This window comes from Phoca vitulina, unplaced genomic scaffold (genome assembly GCF_004348235.1).
Source record: "Phoca vitulina isolate PV1807 unplaced genomic scaffold, GSC_HSeal_1.0 scaffold22, whole genome shotgun sequence".
Classification (NCBI taxonomy): domain Eukaryota; kingdom Metazoa; phylum Chordata; class Mammalia; order Carnivora; family Phocidae; genus Phoca; species Phoca vitulina.
The window spans coordinates 28716188-28732785 of NW_022589725.1; the positions used below are offsets into that span (position 1 = coordinate 28716188).

The 16598-nt window shown below is 39.6% G+C and overlaps 1 long non-coding RNA gene across 3 annotated transcripts in view; it reads left to right on the forward strand.

Moving 5' to 3' along the window:
- The window catches only part of LOC116641684, a 62050-nt gene extending 45988 nt beyond the window's left edge, over nt 1–16062 (forward strand). For all 3 annotated transcript variants that reach the window (XR_004301224.1, XR_004301222.1, XR_004301223.1), the window contains 3 exons: nt 718–927; nt 13163–13278; nt 13717–16062. This is a non-coding gene — a long non-coding RNA (uncharacterized LOC116641684). The remainder of the gene's footprint in view (nt 1–717; nt 928–13162; nt 13279–13716) is intronic.
- Nucleotides 16063–16598: the final 536 nt, after the last annotated feature.

Here is a 16598-nt window from a genome sequence, read left to right on the forward strand (position 1 = left end):
AGTTGCTGAGAGGAGAGATCACAGGAGAGGGGAATGCCTCTGCATAGCCATCCACCCTCTGGTCATTAGACATCCATGACTGCTGTCGAGTGAGTCTTTCTCCTTGGGCTCTGCACAGTGAAGCAGCTGGTACAGGGTGTGGTAGAGGTAGATCCTTACCATCCAGAACCTTGAGTTTTCCTTTCCAGCTTGCATCCTTCACCCACATGTAAATTCTTGCTGAGTCAGAATGTAAACTCCCAACGAAGGGAATTGGGGCAGTACAGTTATTCTCCTAGAGATGGAAAAACAAAGACACTCAAGAATTCTACTCAGTTAATCTAGCTTCTAGATTTATCGATCTAATTTCCAGGAATTTTTGATGAGTCTCCAGTGCCCATCTGTCTTGCAATTGAGCTTTGGAGTTTATAGCAAGTCAGTCTTCCTACAGCCTGCTATTACCAAAAAACATTTTAAAGGGTTGTTCAAAAAATAATGTTGCTAGGTGGTGTTCCACGCATTGCATGGGGTATGATTCTGGTGGCATAATATTGCACTATGTATATATCATAACTGATTAAAATAAGCTGTGAGGGTGAGTTGTGCTTGTTATATAATGGGAAGCTGTAACTGGCTATGCATTGATATTGTATCAGTTTAAAACGATTATTCTTGCATGTCTGGGGTAAAATGGCAGAATGACACCATATGGAAACTCTTTCTTTTTTAAATCTGAAGGTGGGACTAAAATTAAATGTCATCAAGAAAAGTGACCACCAGAAGTTAAATGAGAAAAGAGGACAACACTCCATGTTCTAATATTTGAAAGATGGCAATGACAGAGAAGAATGATGGATGATCTTGCTGTGACTCAGGGCCAGTGTCTTACCCCAAAGCAGCATGGAGGAAAGATGCAGAGGAAAGAATAAAATCTTTAAATGCAGTATGGTGTGTATCCTTACAATGTACTAAAAAGAAATGAAGGACTGACTCATACTATAACATAACATAGATGAACCTTGAAAATAATATAAGTGAAAAAAAACCAGATACAAAATGCTACATACCATATGATTCTATTTATATGAAATGTCCAGAATAGGAAAATTCTTAGGGACAGAAAATAGATGAGTGGTTTCCTGGGGCTGGGAGGGGAAATAGAGATAATTGGGGAGTGATCGCTAATGAGTACGGGGTGTCTCTTTAGGTTAATGAAAATATTATGGATTTAGATAGTAGTGATGGTTACAGAACTTTGTAAATATACTAAGTTATATACTTTAAAAGTGACATTTACAGTATGTAAATTGTATAAATGAATGAATGAATGTAGCAAACCTGCAAAGAGCAACAAAATCCAAAAGCTATAAGGGGCATTTTTGGAATAAAATGAGGAAATTTGAATATAAATTGATATCAGGTGATATTAAGGAAATTATATAATAATGATATTATGGTTAGTAAGAGAATGTCTTTTTTTAGGAGATATATGTTGTTCATGATGTCTATAATTTGTTTGCAAATAGCTCAGCCAAAATATAAATAAAATAAAAATCCATAGATAGAAATAAAATATGGCAAATATCAACAATATTTGGATCTAAGAGGTGAGTAAATGGATTATCATTTTAATAGTGTTTCAGCTTTTCTGTATCTTCAAATTTTCTCACAAAAATGGTATGGAGTGGTACTGAGACACATAAGAGATCACTCAGGTTAATAGAAGGACACATAGTAGGAACCAATAATATGAAGATATCAAATCTACTGACATTATCTCTACTTTCAGTGTTATCCCAATGCAAATACTATCAGCACTATTTTTGGAACTTGACAAAATGATACAAAAGATAGCTGGAGAAATAAACATGTGAGAATAGCCAGGGAAATCTTGAAAATGAATAATAAATGGAGAACAACCTTATGAGCTACCAAACCATTATATAAACCTGAACTATTTAAAAATAGTTTAATATAAGAGAAAATAGTCAATTTAACAAAGTAAAATAGGGAGTTCCGAAATTGACCCAGTACAGGTAGGAATTGCTTATATATAAAGGTGGCATTAAACGGAAGTGGGGGGGGAATGATTATGTAATAGATTGCTCTGGATCAAATGGCTAGCTGTTTGCAAAAATGCAGATGTGGATCTCTCCTCCATTCCTTTTTTTTTTAATATATATATATTTTAAAGATTTTATTTATGTATTTGACAGAGAGAGACACAGCGAGAGAGGGAACACAAGCAGGGAGAGTGGGGGAGGGAGAAGCAGGCTTCCCACTGAGCAGGGAGCCAGATGTGGGGCTCGATCCCAGGACCCCGGGACCATGACCTGAGCTGAAGGCAGACGCTTAATGACTCAGGCGCCCCTCTCCTCCATTCCTTATTCCAAATACACCGTCGTTGATGTAAGCCTTTAAAAAATGAAACCATAAAACCTTAGCCTACAGATTACCAAGTCATATCTCATGTTCCTATAACTGAACAGCAAACTGAGACTTAAATATAACTATGTACTTGACATTTCCTCGGTGGGAATTGGTGCCACTTGCAGCCATTGGGAAATGAGCCATGGTTCCCACATTTTGGTGATGCTGGGGGTTTTCACTACATTGCATTAATCAAGGCAGGCTTTGTTATTCTGTACATCATGGGATGAGGGGAGCTACTGTTGCCTCTTGTTTGGAAAGAGGGAGGGGGTATCACTCTGGGCTGGTGGTAGATAAGGGCAGCCTGGAGCCCGAGGTGCTCCATGATCATAGGTCAGGGTTAGATGGGCTGGTGAGCAAGTGTGTGGTGTTTTCAAAGACAAGAGCAAGTAGCTGACACCCAGCATTTTGTGGCCTTCAAGGGACATCCCAGTAGGCACTTCCTTGCTTCAAAGTTGTGCTGTGAATGTGAAATGGACCCTAAGAATGATGATGAGCTTCACATGGAAAACTAACCACTCCACAGATCTGCCATCTTCCTGGAAGAAGTGCCAGGAGAGCCACCATCCAGCTTCCCGTAGACACAGTTTCACAGAGGCTGTAGCTACCCAGCCTTCGCCAAATGTCAGCTGAAGTAAAGAGCCTTATATTTTGTTATGTAGATGAAATCGATTTGGTCTCTCATCTCTGGCTTTGGCCACTAGGACCCACTGCCCTCCCCAGAGAGTCCTCTAAATTCTGGAGGAGCTTATATTCTCTTGTTATTTCTGTGTAGATCTGGCAAGTTTTCCTGAAATAAAAGGTTGGGGAGAAGAGAGATTTAAAATGCGTGAAGAATTAATTTTTTTCTCACTGAGTGATATTCATATGTACCAATGCATGCCTTTTGCTTGGGCACTTCACCCTGGTCCCCAGTGAAAGCACTCACCCACAGGTGCTTAATCTCTCTCTCTGTCTCTATCTCTGTCTCTCTCTCTCTCGCTCTGTCTCTGTCTTCGTCTCTTTCCCTCCTTCCCTCTTTTTCTGTCTCTGTCTATCCCTGTCTCTGTCTCTCTCTGTCTCTCGGTATCTCTCTGTCTCCGTTTCTGTCTCTCTCTCTTGGCTCCCCACCTGCTTGATTGAGCCCACTGTCTTGACATTCCTCCCATGTGGCCCTCTCCTGGTGTGGGGTGACTCAGTCTCTCTAGGACCTGTGAGTATAATAAACCTTGTTTCCTTGCACCCCTTTCTTGTAGCCACACCTGACTGAACATTTGAAAGAAAACAAAGCAATCCCTAAGAAACATTTGGTATTATCTCACAAAACTGAAGATTAACATACCTTAGGACTCAGCAATTTTATTCTTAGGCACATACAATCTTACATGTTTTTTAAATGTCTATAAATAAAATGGTAATATTATATATTCTTCTGCAACTTGATTTTTTCTTCACCATTATGCTTGTAAGATGTAGCCATATTTTTATGTGTAGCTTTGGTTTACGTACTTCCATTGCTGGATTGTATTCCATTGTATAAATATGCTGTGGCTGATTTACCCAGGCTCCTTTTGATGGAATTATGCTATTGCCAAATGTTTGCTATTACAACATCTCTCTTGAATATTTTGTATTTATCTTCTAGACCACATGTGCAGGAGTTTCTCTATATCCTTAGGAATGGAATCCCAAGGTCATCAGATATATGCATCTTCAGCTTATTTAAATGCTGTTAAATGTTTTCCCCAGATGGTTGTCTCAATTTACCTTCCCAGCAGCAGTGAAAAAGAGTACTTTTGCTCTGCTTCTTTCCAGCACTTGGTAGCCTCAGACTTCTCATATTAGCCAATTAATGGTTCTGAAATGCTATCACATTGTTTTGATGTTCATTTCCCTGATTAGTAGTGAGATTGATGTATTTTGTGTTCTTTGTTCTCTGTTCTGTAACTTTTCCTTTCATATGTCTTGTCCATTTTTCTTTTCTTTTTTTAAGATTTATTTATTTATTTTAGAGAGAGAAAGAGTGAGCGCAGGAGGGAAGGGCAGAAGGGGGAGGAGGAGAGAGTCCCAAGCAGACTCCACACTAGTGGGGAGCCCGCCTTGGGACTCCATCCCAGGACCCTGAGACCATGACCTGAGCCGAAATCAAGAGTCTGCCACTTAACCGACTGAGCCACCCAGGTGCCCCTCCATGTTTCTATTGAGTGGTTTGTCTTATTGATTTGTAGAAATTATTTCTATATTCTGGAGAGCAGTTGTTTGTTACGTGAGCTGTGGTTATATTTTCCCTGGCTGTGGCTTGCCCTTTCACTTTTAAATGGGGTTATCGATGCACAGAAAGGATTGATTCTGGTATATCCATGCTTTCTTTTTTTAAAAAGATTTTATTTATTTAAGAAGAGAGAGAGCACCAGCAGGGGGAGCGGCAGGCAGAGGGAGAAGCAGACTCCCCCCTGAGCAGGGAGCCCGATGCGGGACTAGATCCCAGGACCCTGGGATCATGACCTAAGCCTAAGGCAGACGCTTAACCAGCTGAGCCACCCAGGCACCCGCCATGCTTTCTTTTTAAGTTTTGCTGTCTTTGTCCTAAGAAATTGTGTCCTATTTTGAAGTTGAAAGAGTATTCTTTTTTTCCTTAATTCTTGATTTTTTAAGTTTTTATTCTAATTCCAGTTAGTGAACATACAGTGTTCTATTAGTTTCTGGTGTACAATATAGTGATTCAACACGTCTGTACATTGCCTGGGGCTCATCATGACAGGTGCACTCCTGAAAGATTTAAACAACACTCATCTCATCTGTTATGAAAAGGAGAGTTTTTATTTTTAGTCAGTTCTGAGATTTTAAAGAATTGATTATAATTTCTTCTTTTGCTTTTGAGTAATTTGGGATTTTTTAAGCTTACAGATACGTGGGGCTTTTTTTTTTTAAGAAAGGGAGAGAGAGAGGGTGGGGGAGGGGCAGAGGGAGAGGGAGAGAGAGAGAATCTCAAACATGGACTCTGATGCGGGGCTCCGTCTCACGACCCTGAGATCATGACTGGAGTCGAACTCAAGAGTTGGATGCTTAACTGGACTGAGCCACCTAGGTGCCCCTACGTGGGTCTTTTTATGTGGCTTAATTAAAAAAATTTTTAATTGTGACAAAATACAAATAACGTGACATTGTATCATTGTAACAATTTTTATGTGCACAGTTCAGTGGCATTAATGCATTCACATTGTTGTGTGACCATCACCACCAGCATCTTAAGAACTTTTTGTCTTGTGAAACTGAAACTATGTACCCATTAAACAATAACTCCCCATTTCCTTGTCCCCCATTGTTCCCAAAATGAAGGCAACCACTACTCTACTTGCTGTCTCTATGATTTTGACTACTCTAAGTACCTCATATAAGTGGAATCATACAATATTTGTCCTTCTGTGAATGGCTTATCTTATTTTGTATAATGTCCTCAAGCTTCATCCATACTGTAGCCTGTGTCTGGATTTCCTTTCTTTTTAAGGAATAATAATAATATTCCACATTCCACATTTTGTTTACCTATTTGTCCATCAATGGACACTTGGGTTTTTTCCACCTTTTGGCTATTATGAATAATTCTGCTATGAACATGGGTGTACAAATACCAGTTTACATCCCCACTTTCAATTCTTTTGGGCAAATACCCAGAAATGGAATTGTTGAAACATATGATAATATTACTTCTGACCTTTTTGAGGAACACTCATACTGTTTTCCATAGTGGTTGCACCATTTCACATTCCAACTAACACTGCACAGGATTCTAATCTCTTCACATCCTAGACAATTCTTGGTATTTTCTGGTTTTGTTTTGTTTTTGATAGTAACCGTCCTAACTGATGTGAGTTGATATCTCATTGTGGTTTTGATTTGCGTTTTCCTGATGATGAGTGAAGTTGAACATCTTTTCATGTGCTGAGTGGCTATTTGTAGATTTTCTTTTGAGACATGTCTATTTAAGTCCTTTATCCATTTTTAAATTGGGTCATTTTGTTGTTGAGTGGTACATAATTTTAAATATTATCTCCAAAATCTGTGGATTGCCTTTTCACTCTTGTTGATTATGTCCTCTGATGCACAGAAGTTTTTAACTTTGATGAAGTCCAATTTATCTATTTTTTCCTTTGTTGCCTATGCTTTGTTTCATATCCATAAAATTATTGCCAAATCCAGTGTCATGAAGCTTTTCTCTCCTTGAGGAGGTAGTAACAATACCTGCCTATGTTAGTTTCCTACAGCTGCCATACCATATACCAGGTAGCTTAAACAAAGGAAACATATTATCCCACAGTTTTGGAGGCTGGAAGTCCATGATCAAGATCTCAGAAAGGTTGATTACTCCTGAGGCCTCTCTCCTGGGTTGGCAGATGGCCGCCTTCTCCCTGTGTCCTCATGTGGTCTTTCCTCTGTATGGATACACTCCTGGTGTCTCTTCCTCTTCAATAGGACACCAGTCCAATAAAATTTGGGCCCCACCCCATGACTTCATTTAACCTTAATTACTTCCTGAAAGATCCTTATTCCAAATACAGTCACGTTTTGGAGTTAGGGCTTCAACCTATAAATGTGGGGAGACACAATTTAATCCATAACACTGTTGCAAAATTCTGCAGGATAATGAATGTAACTCATTCAACACAGTGCTGGTACATGGTATATAGTCAATTAATGTTGGTTATGGCTATTATGCCATCACTGTTATTATTTAAAAGTGTAATTGAAGTTGTGTGTAAATGAGCCAGGAAATTGGGTATGACTCAAAGTCTTGGTCGTTTTTAAATGTTTGAGACTCAATTCTGCCCCTTATAGCTGTGTAAGCTTGTGCAGCTCAACTAGACTCTCTGAACCTTAGTGTCTTCAGCTGTAGAATATAAAAACAGTACTCATTTCAGCCTTCTTTAGGGATTGAGCATGTGGAATAAAGCAAAGGATGCATTTAAGGCACTTAGCACACTGCCTGGCTCATAGGAACCCCTGAATAAATAGTAGCTACTATAGCCCCTGAGATAGAACACATTATAAGTAGAGATATGAGGCAACTCGCAATCAAAAATCCAAAGGCCAAGACAGAGGACAAATTTCTAGCCATACAGTTTACCCATTTTCCAGAGATGAATCACTTAGATGATTTAGACCTTCCAGTGAAAGGAACCCAATCAGTTAAAAATTACAGTACCCAGAAGGTAAAAAAACAACCAACTGTTCAGAAGAGGCACAATTATTTATGATTTTAGAAGTGAAGAACATTTTATTCTACGAATCTTCAAAATAGGGAATCCAGCAGGTTATCCATTTCCTTCTGCTGCCTGGATTCTTACAGCTCCCCAGGGCTCCTGTCCCTCTCTGACTCTTACACTCTATGAGCTTCTTTCCTTTGAATTCCCTTGTTTGTTCCATGTAGGCAAAATAGATTTCTCTTGCTTGGAATTGAAGCTCCCTATTAGATCCATATGTCATTATGGGGCACATACTATGTGCCAGGCACGATTCTGGGTACTTGACATGTGTTAACTGTTTTAATCTTCACAGTGATCACATGAAGTAGGTATAAGCAACACGCCCATTTTACGGAGGAGGAACAAACAGGTTAAAAAACTGCGAAAGATCACGCAGCTACAAGTGACAAACACAATGGGATAGTTTGTCCATGACCTTAACCACTGTTTTTCCATAGTAAAAACCAAAATCAGTGCTATTGGCCTCCTTCTGACAACATCCCTCAGCCTAGGGTCAAGGTATCATGATATAGCACGTTTAGAATAAGCAGTCTTTGAGGGGGAGCAAAGTGACGTGGCCCAGGAGTGTGGCCACCTACAAGCCCAGCTTAATCCACGGATATCTCAAGGTGTCCCAGGAAATAGAGTGTTTTAAATTATATGCCCCAACAAATACCAGGGAGTCAATAGCAGAGTGACTATAAGCACAGGTCAGCCTAGTTAAAATCCAACCCTGCCATTTCTCAACTGTGGGATCTGGGAAAGTTCTGAAATTCCCTAAGTTTCTTGACCTACAAAATGGGTCAAATAATATCTACCTTACAGGGTTGATGTGATAGGCAAATGAGAAACTTTTTTAAAAGTAAGCCTAACTGCTGACAAATACCAAATGCCAAATGCACTCTTGTCCGCATGTTGTTGTTACCTGAGGCGCCATGATTCCACAGTGTCAATTAAATACGGAACCATTGCTTAAATGACTCAGGAGCTTGGGGGTAAGATTCACATTGTTTAAAAGCTGAGGGAAAGGAAATGTTCCTGAATGGATGCCTTCCGAATCTCTCCTTAAATGTGATCAGAGGAAGTATTTGTCAGCCCATCCATAATCCTCCTCAGAAAATTCTCTTTGGTTGGATTAATCACATGGACAATTGGGCAAACTATCCTTTCCATGCATGGTTGTAGGGAAATTCTTAAGCTAGTATAACCAACAGTCACTTTGGACAGATAAAAAATAAAATAAAGCTCAGCAAATGCATGAATACAAGGCTCAGTTTTAGAAGGCCAACTTCTTCCAAAAGTGGCTAACTGCAGAGTGCACATTTGGATGAGGTGACTTGTTTTATAGGGATGCTAAATATATAGATCTTAAATGAAAGCAGGTAGGGAATGGAGTAATTTTCCAGACCAAAGATTTTGGTTTTAAATGATTGCTCCCCTCACTGGGTGTTATGCACAAACAATGAATCATGGAACACTACATCTAAAACTAATGATGTAATGTATGGGGATTAACATAACAATAAAAAAAATAAAAGTAAATGATTGTTCCCCTGTTCTTCTTCCCGACAATGACCAGCATGGTGATAATAAAACCTTACCATCTGTAGGCAAAATAATGCTTATTTTTTTGCATTTATTTTATCACCAAAGGGCATGCATCCAGCCTAGCACTTAGGAAATGTCATTGAATGGAACAAGCACCTAGTAGACAGCCCCCCAGTAAATGTAACTGGATCACAAGAATGAAGTAAACACGTGGAGCAGTTGGAACCCACACAGACTGCTGGTGAGAATGTAAAATGGTACAGTCATTGGAAGAGCTGGTAGTTCTTCAAAAATTTAACATAGAGTTGCCATATGACCAGCAATTCCACTTCTAGGCATAGCTCCAAGAAAAATGAAAACACACTTCCATGGCCAAAAAAAAAAAAGTTACATATGAATTTTCATTGCAGCAATTTTCATAATAGCCAAAAAATGAAAATGACCCAAATATCCATGAACTGAAGACTGGATAAACAAAATATGGTATGTCCACACAGGGGAATATTACTCAATAATAAAAAAGAATTAATTACATGCTACAACATAGATAAGCCTTGACAGCATTATGAAGACAATCACAAAAGACCCAATAGTGTATGATTCTATATATGTGAAAAGTCCTGAATAAGCAAATCCATAGAAGTAGAAAGTATATTAGTGGATGCCTAGGGCTGGAGGCAGGAGAGGGGTGCCTGCTAGTGGGTAATGAGTTTCTTTTTGAGGTGATGAAAATGTTCTCAACTTAGATTGTGATACTGGGTACGTAAATCTATGAGTGTACTAAACCACTGAACTGTACACTTTAAGTGGGTGAATTTTGTAGTATGTGAACTGTATCTCAATAAGGATGTTAAAAATGAAAGAATTAGGGCACCTGTGTGGCTCAGTTGATTGAGCATCTGACTTTTGATTTTGGCTCAGGTCATGATCTCAGAGCACCACGTTGGGCTCCGAGATCAGGGTGGAGACTGCCTGGGACTCTCTCTCTCCTTCTCCTTGTGTGCCTCCCACTCACTCTAAAAAAAAAAAAAAAAAGAAAAAAAGAAAGAAAGAAAAAATTAAGTAGGCTGTTGGGCTGAAGCTATGCAGGGAAACATTATTCTAAAAGTAGCTGCAGAAAGAATCACAGATGGGATATTCCATGTCAATAAACTCTAGAGCAGTGGTTCTCAACCATGGGAGATTTTGCTCCCCAAGGGACATTTGGCAAATGCCCAGAGACAGTTTTGGTTGTCACAACAGAGATGAATGCTACTGGTACCTAGAGAGTGAAGGCCAAGGATGTAGCTAAATATCCTGCAACAAAGAATCATCCATCCCAAATGTCAATAGCGCTGAAGCTGAGAACAGCCACTTCGGTTGAAAGGAATTAGGTGAATAGTAGTGTCTACTTTGTAGGATTGTTTTTTGCACCCCCAGACCCCCAAAACAGTCTGGGTTAAGTAGAGGTAGGAAGTTGTTACCCAGCAACATCATTTATACTGAGAATTTCTCAGTCTTAAATAGTCTATACAGTCTGGTTCTTAGAGTTGTTTGCTACCCAGGATCTGGCTTGGTGGAAATTCACTGACATTTGATCAACTTCCAAGAGCTGGTAGTTTGGAAATAAATAAAATATAGTCTATCATTAATTTGTTTCTATAGGCATGTCCCATGTTGAGTGTATCTTTCAAAAACTCTCAGGGATCAAAAAAAAAAAAAGCTATTTGTCATTTATTTCTAAAGACTGGAAAGTAAATTTATCCTAATTTATAAACAATCAGAATTCATTATTTGTGTGTTATTTCTGAATCTAATTTGAAAGGATCATAAAATATTCACAAAGTGGAGGAGAGGATTTTTATCCATTATTTAGTCAAGAAATAAAGTTTGTAGATTTATTTATTTGATGGAAAATCTATCCAGAAGCCAACATAAACACATGGCAGCTAGCAGGCTTCTTCTAATATTTCCAGAGATTCTTTATGATCAGCCACATTTAGAGACAAGCCAAGCAGCAAATCAATCAAGCAAATTAGAGGCAGGGAATTGGGGAAAAGGATATGTTACCGTAAGATTAGGCACATAGCAGGCACATGCAGATGATTCTCCTGGAACTTGGGCACATTAACTCTGACTCAGTCTGCCTGTCAGATATAAAAAAAAAGTTGCCAGGGAGTCAGGAGGTTTGGTTCATTCACTCCTGGGGCTTTAAGATCTCATTTTCTTTATGTATAAAATAAAAGGGTTGGAGTAAATTAGTGATTCCCTGAATTTGTGGAGCTTATTAAATAAGTCTGGATTCCTAGGCTGAATTTCTAAGAAATCTGAGTCTGGAATCAAGCCCAGGCACCCGGGCTTCAATTCATGGATGATTCTCATGTGCATTCCTGATTTGAGAATAACGGGGTATAGTTATCATGTTGATCCTGGGTGCTTTGCCTCCACAGTGATCTAGGGCTTAGCATGATGTGGTATTAATTGCCCCTCTGCACTCTTTGCCCATGTTAATCATGAAGTTAAAACAAAAAAAAGAAATAAAGAAATCTGCCAGGGAAGATGAGGGCCTGGCAAGAAGGGTGCTAAGGGGAGGGAGGATATGAGAGTGCTGGACCGTGTTTCTATGGCAACCCCATCCTTTCCCAGCGTGTGTTCTGAAAGCCTGCCTGTGCTGTGCTGGTGGGCTCCACCTCTGATGAAGTGCAGATCGCTAGTGTCGTCAATTTGGAGATGGGGACTTGTGAATAGAACAAGATAATTAAATAAAAGTCACATCTGAATATTAACAAGCAGCAGCATTTCTCAGTCATCTTAAGTGTTTGCGTGTTGGGTTCAGGTGAATTGCAGGTAAACCAAATGGGGCACTGGTTTCTGTTTTTGTTTTGTTTTGTTGCTTTCAGAGACTTCTCTGAGTTTGCTACTTTTATGCTTCTTCCCACTCCATGCCCTCACCTTGTGGAGTTCATTGTATCTTTATTTGGAAGAACAACAAAATTGTCACAAGTTTCGATTGATTTGAGGAAAGTAGGATCCTTAACCTCATAGTCCCAGAAGGATGAACTCGGCTTTCAGTCTAAGTGCATTCTTCTGCATCATTTGCTTTCTCTCCATGCTACTTGTAGGAAGGTGTGAGTGACAAGGAGGAAGAAGGTCAGTTATGGAATACCAAGTCTGAATGTCCATGGGAGAGCCTGATGGATTCAGAGTTTATTTTCTTGCGGATGGCCTAACAATCCAAGCTGATAGGCTGCAGGACTGTCTGAAATGTCAACTGTAGTCATAGCTTTCCTACTAACCCATAAAATCTAGTATTTATTGGAGCCTGCTGTATGCTTCCCTAAGCATTTCCATGAATTATTTTGGTCCTCAGGGCAAGCCTATAATGTAGGTTCTATTATTTATCCCATTTTACAGAGGGGAAAACTGAGATTTGGAGGGTTTCTATGACTTTCCCAAGATCTCACTGCTAGGTAAGTGGTAGAATAGATCCAGACATCTGCCTGGCAAATCCTGACAGCCAACACTACCTCCTAGTTAGCTACATAACATTTCTTATGTCTACATGGAAAGATTGGGTTAGACAGAGCATTTTTGAATAGGTGTCACTTGAAATAAGTTTGGGGAATTCCAAGTGATATAAATTAAAAATTTTTACAGGACTTCTTAAAGAGTATTTATTATGCTACTATGTAATGATAGAATGTTAACCCATTTCCCACATTCACTTGACTTTGGAGCATACCTTCCTCTCACCTTGCAAGACTATTGTTGAATAAAACCCACTTTAGGTAATATAGCGTTTGATGATTTTTTAAGAGCCCTGCCAGGATTAAAGCAAAGGTTCTTTCTCTCCTTCACCTGCTAATTCTTGCTGTGTTTTTAATCTGCAAAATTTCTCTGTCCTGACCCCTCACCTTTTTTATGTTTTGGCAACTCTATTTAGGTACACATTATCTATAACAAACTGCACACATTAAATGTGTACATTGGATATGTCTTGACAGACACATACCCCCGTGAAAGTACCACTACAATCAAGACACCAAACACTGTATCCCTCGGCAATCCATCTCTCCTGACATCCCATGTCCAGCCAACCACTGGTCCTTCCAGTTTTCAGGTGAGTCTTCTGACCAAGTTGAAGGTTTTTCCTGGGAATGGTAAAAGGTCATGTGGTTTCTCAGTCATTTCAGCAGCCAGATAAGGAACTTTATCTATTGAATGAATTTCTAAGCCCTCTTCCTTTCAGTTTCACTAATACAAACTGGTATGTCACCCAGACATTGCACTAGGCATGTTCATGAAGTTGGCATGGGTGCCCTCATTCTGCCCATCTCTAGGACAGAAAATCCACCAATGCCCTAACTGTCAGAAGAGAAATGAAAGGTTTTCATGTGTATTTGAAGGATGTGGGGAATGGTCACTGTCACTAGAAATAGTAAGGAAAAAAAAATAGTAAGGCAATAGGAGGTAATTCACTGAGTTCTTCAAAAAGACATTTAGCATTTCACACACATTTATATGGAGGGAATTAATTGTGTGCTTTCTTTCTTCATAGAGAAATAAGAAGCTGAGGACCTGTACTATTTTGATGAGCCGTGTGGCCTGGAGAATATTCCTTAATTAATTCAAGAATTACCTTTGAAGTTTCTCTTGTGGGATCAGCATTCACTAGTTCCTAGGGAGACAGAGATGAATAAAGCAGAGTATGAGTTATCAAGGAGTTAAGAATCAAATGTCTTCATATTGTTAATTTTCACTGTAGCATTTAGTTCTTAGGTTTGTGGTAAAAAGTGAATAAAAAGGAGGCTTCACTTTCAAGTTATCCTTTGTGACAGAGTTAAATGTTTAGAGGTTGTTTACAATAATATCACTTAAGTTTCTCCTCTAGGAAGTTTGAAAAAAACTGATCCCATAGAAAATGGTAGTGTTAAAATCACATCTTATTTTGAGGTTGTGCTGTAATTTCAACTTTTTTGATGGACTTCAGCATGAATTAGCTTAACTAAGCCCCTGGACAACCTGGTGAAGTAGGGAGCACAGATGTTACAATTCCAATCTGATAAATATTTTAGGAAGGTCTCTGAAAGGATGGAGGGAATGATACTTTCGTTTGTGGGTTGAAGAATAGCACTTTCTAGCTCTATAGTACTTGGCAATGGCTGTGGTTGCCTCCACAAGACAGTGATAAATGATACGGTTTGCCCAGGATCACACAGCAGGTTATTGCTAGAGTAAGACAGGAATTCACCATTGGAAATGAAGCAGAACACTGATATGAATTTGCTCCTCTGTGGTGGAATGGAACCTGGGCATCCAAAGGACAGTGTGTGAGGCTCCAGGGGGGTTTGAACCAATGTGAGAGAGGACAATTCCACATCCACAATGTAGTGAATCTGATGTGAAGCTGACCTAGGATGGCTGGTCATGCCTCTACCATCTGCTACTCAGAGCCTTTGGAGAGCTCCCGGAGAGAGACCTGGACATCCTTGCTGCCCTATTTGGCTCTCAGGCTGGACAGAAGTCATGCTCAGCTGCCCTTTAGCATTTGACTTGTAAGCAGAGCATTGCCCCACCAGAGCCCTTGAACAGAGCCAAGAGAAATTCAGAGGGAGAGACTGTGCCATGATTACTCAAAGGCACTGGGAAAAGTTCATCCTCAGAGTTCTAGTCCCTCCTATCTCCACTTAACCATCTTCATTAAGTGAGTCCTAGTGTATTTATGCACTCATTAATTTATTCTTTTGTTCATTCTTTCATTGAATACCATCATTTTAAATTCCCAGATAAATGGCGGAAATAACCATAATCCTACTAGAATGTATCAAGTTGTCTTATATTGCTTCATACTGTCAGCCAATGAAAATTTTTTTGCAATATGTCTTTTGATTTCCATACAGTATTCTTGAAAAAATGATGATGCCTATACATATTCCAAATTCAAACTCTGTGGAAACTTAAAAATACACATTTTACCTGGGACTTTTCTCAGATATGAGCTATATATTCTTCCTTATTATCTCTTTCACCTTCAACATTAGATTTCCATCATTTTTATTCTTTGTTCTATTTCCAAACTTTAAAAAAATCTTAAGCTATTAGCTATCACTTGGTTAGTGCTCCAAATCCATTATAAGCATCAGGAGGGATGTTGGTCTAAATTCAGACACCATGGCAGTAAATGACTTCAAAGGAAACCAACCAGTGAGCTGTCATATCGTCTGTTCCCATTAGAAGCATATTGCATGTTCCTAATCAAATTATCTTACGTTTATCAAGTGTTCCCTTCACAGAATTATTCCTGGTATTTTCCCACAAATGATGCTAAGCTGACTAGCATGTAATTTGTTATTTCAGTTTATATTCTGGCTTTAAATAATGCTATTTAAAAATGTCCAGACCCGCTATTTAATCTGCTATGAGATACTTTGGGTTATTTGGAATTAGGGCCCCAAAGAGTGTGTCTTATTCACCATCCTTGGCAACCTAGTCCAGCAGAGTGCTTGAGATACAGTAGGTGTGCAATTAGCACTTGCTTTCCCTTTTCACCTCCTTGATTCATTGTTACAGAGGTCAAACTCAGGGCTTCACTACATGTCTGTGAGATTGGCCCTTGGATCTCAAAATCTCTCCTAGATTTTCCCACTAAACCCACTTCCAATTCTGTAATTCTAATAGTCATGTCACAGTTCCCCTGTAGTAGAAAGAAAGGGACTTGTATGAACAGCTGCAGAGGGGTAGAGACTACAATGACCTCTTTGTGTGCATTATCTCATTCTACCCTCCTGGCAGTGCTTTGAGACAAGTCTCTTCATCTCCTTTTTACAGATGAGGAAACCTTAAAGAACTAAAGGAACTGGTCTTTTCTACCTCAAATAGGAAGTGGTAGAAACAAGACTACTATCCCCAATTTCCTCCTCCTCTTTTTTTTTTTAAAGATTTATTTATTTATTTATTTGACAGAGAGAGACACAGTGAGAGCAGGAACACAAGCAGGGGGAGTGGGAGAGGGAGAAGCAGGCTTCCCACGGAGCAGGGAGCCCAATGTGGGGCTCGATCCCAGGACCCTGGGATCATGACCTGAGCCGAAGGCAGACGCTTAACGACTGAGCCACCTAGGCGCCCCCCTCCTCCTCTTACTCCTCCTTCTTCTCCTCCTCCTCCTTCTCCTTCTCTTCTGTCTCCCCTTCTCCCCTCTTCCTCTCCTCTTCTTCTCCCTCTCCTTCCTCTTCCTCCTCCTCCTCTTCTTCTTCCTCTTCTTCTTCTTCTCCTCCTTCTTCTTCCTCTTCTTCGCTTTCTTCTTCTTCTTCTTTCTTCTCCTCCTCCTCCTCCATCTTTTTCTTCTCCTTTTCTTTCCCCTTCTTCTTCTTTCCAATTTCTTTATCCAGATCTACCAGACTTCTTTCCTGAGCCCTACACCTTGCAGATTATTTACTGTAC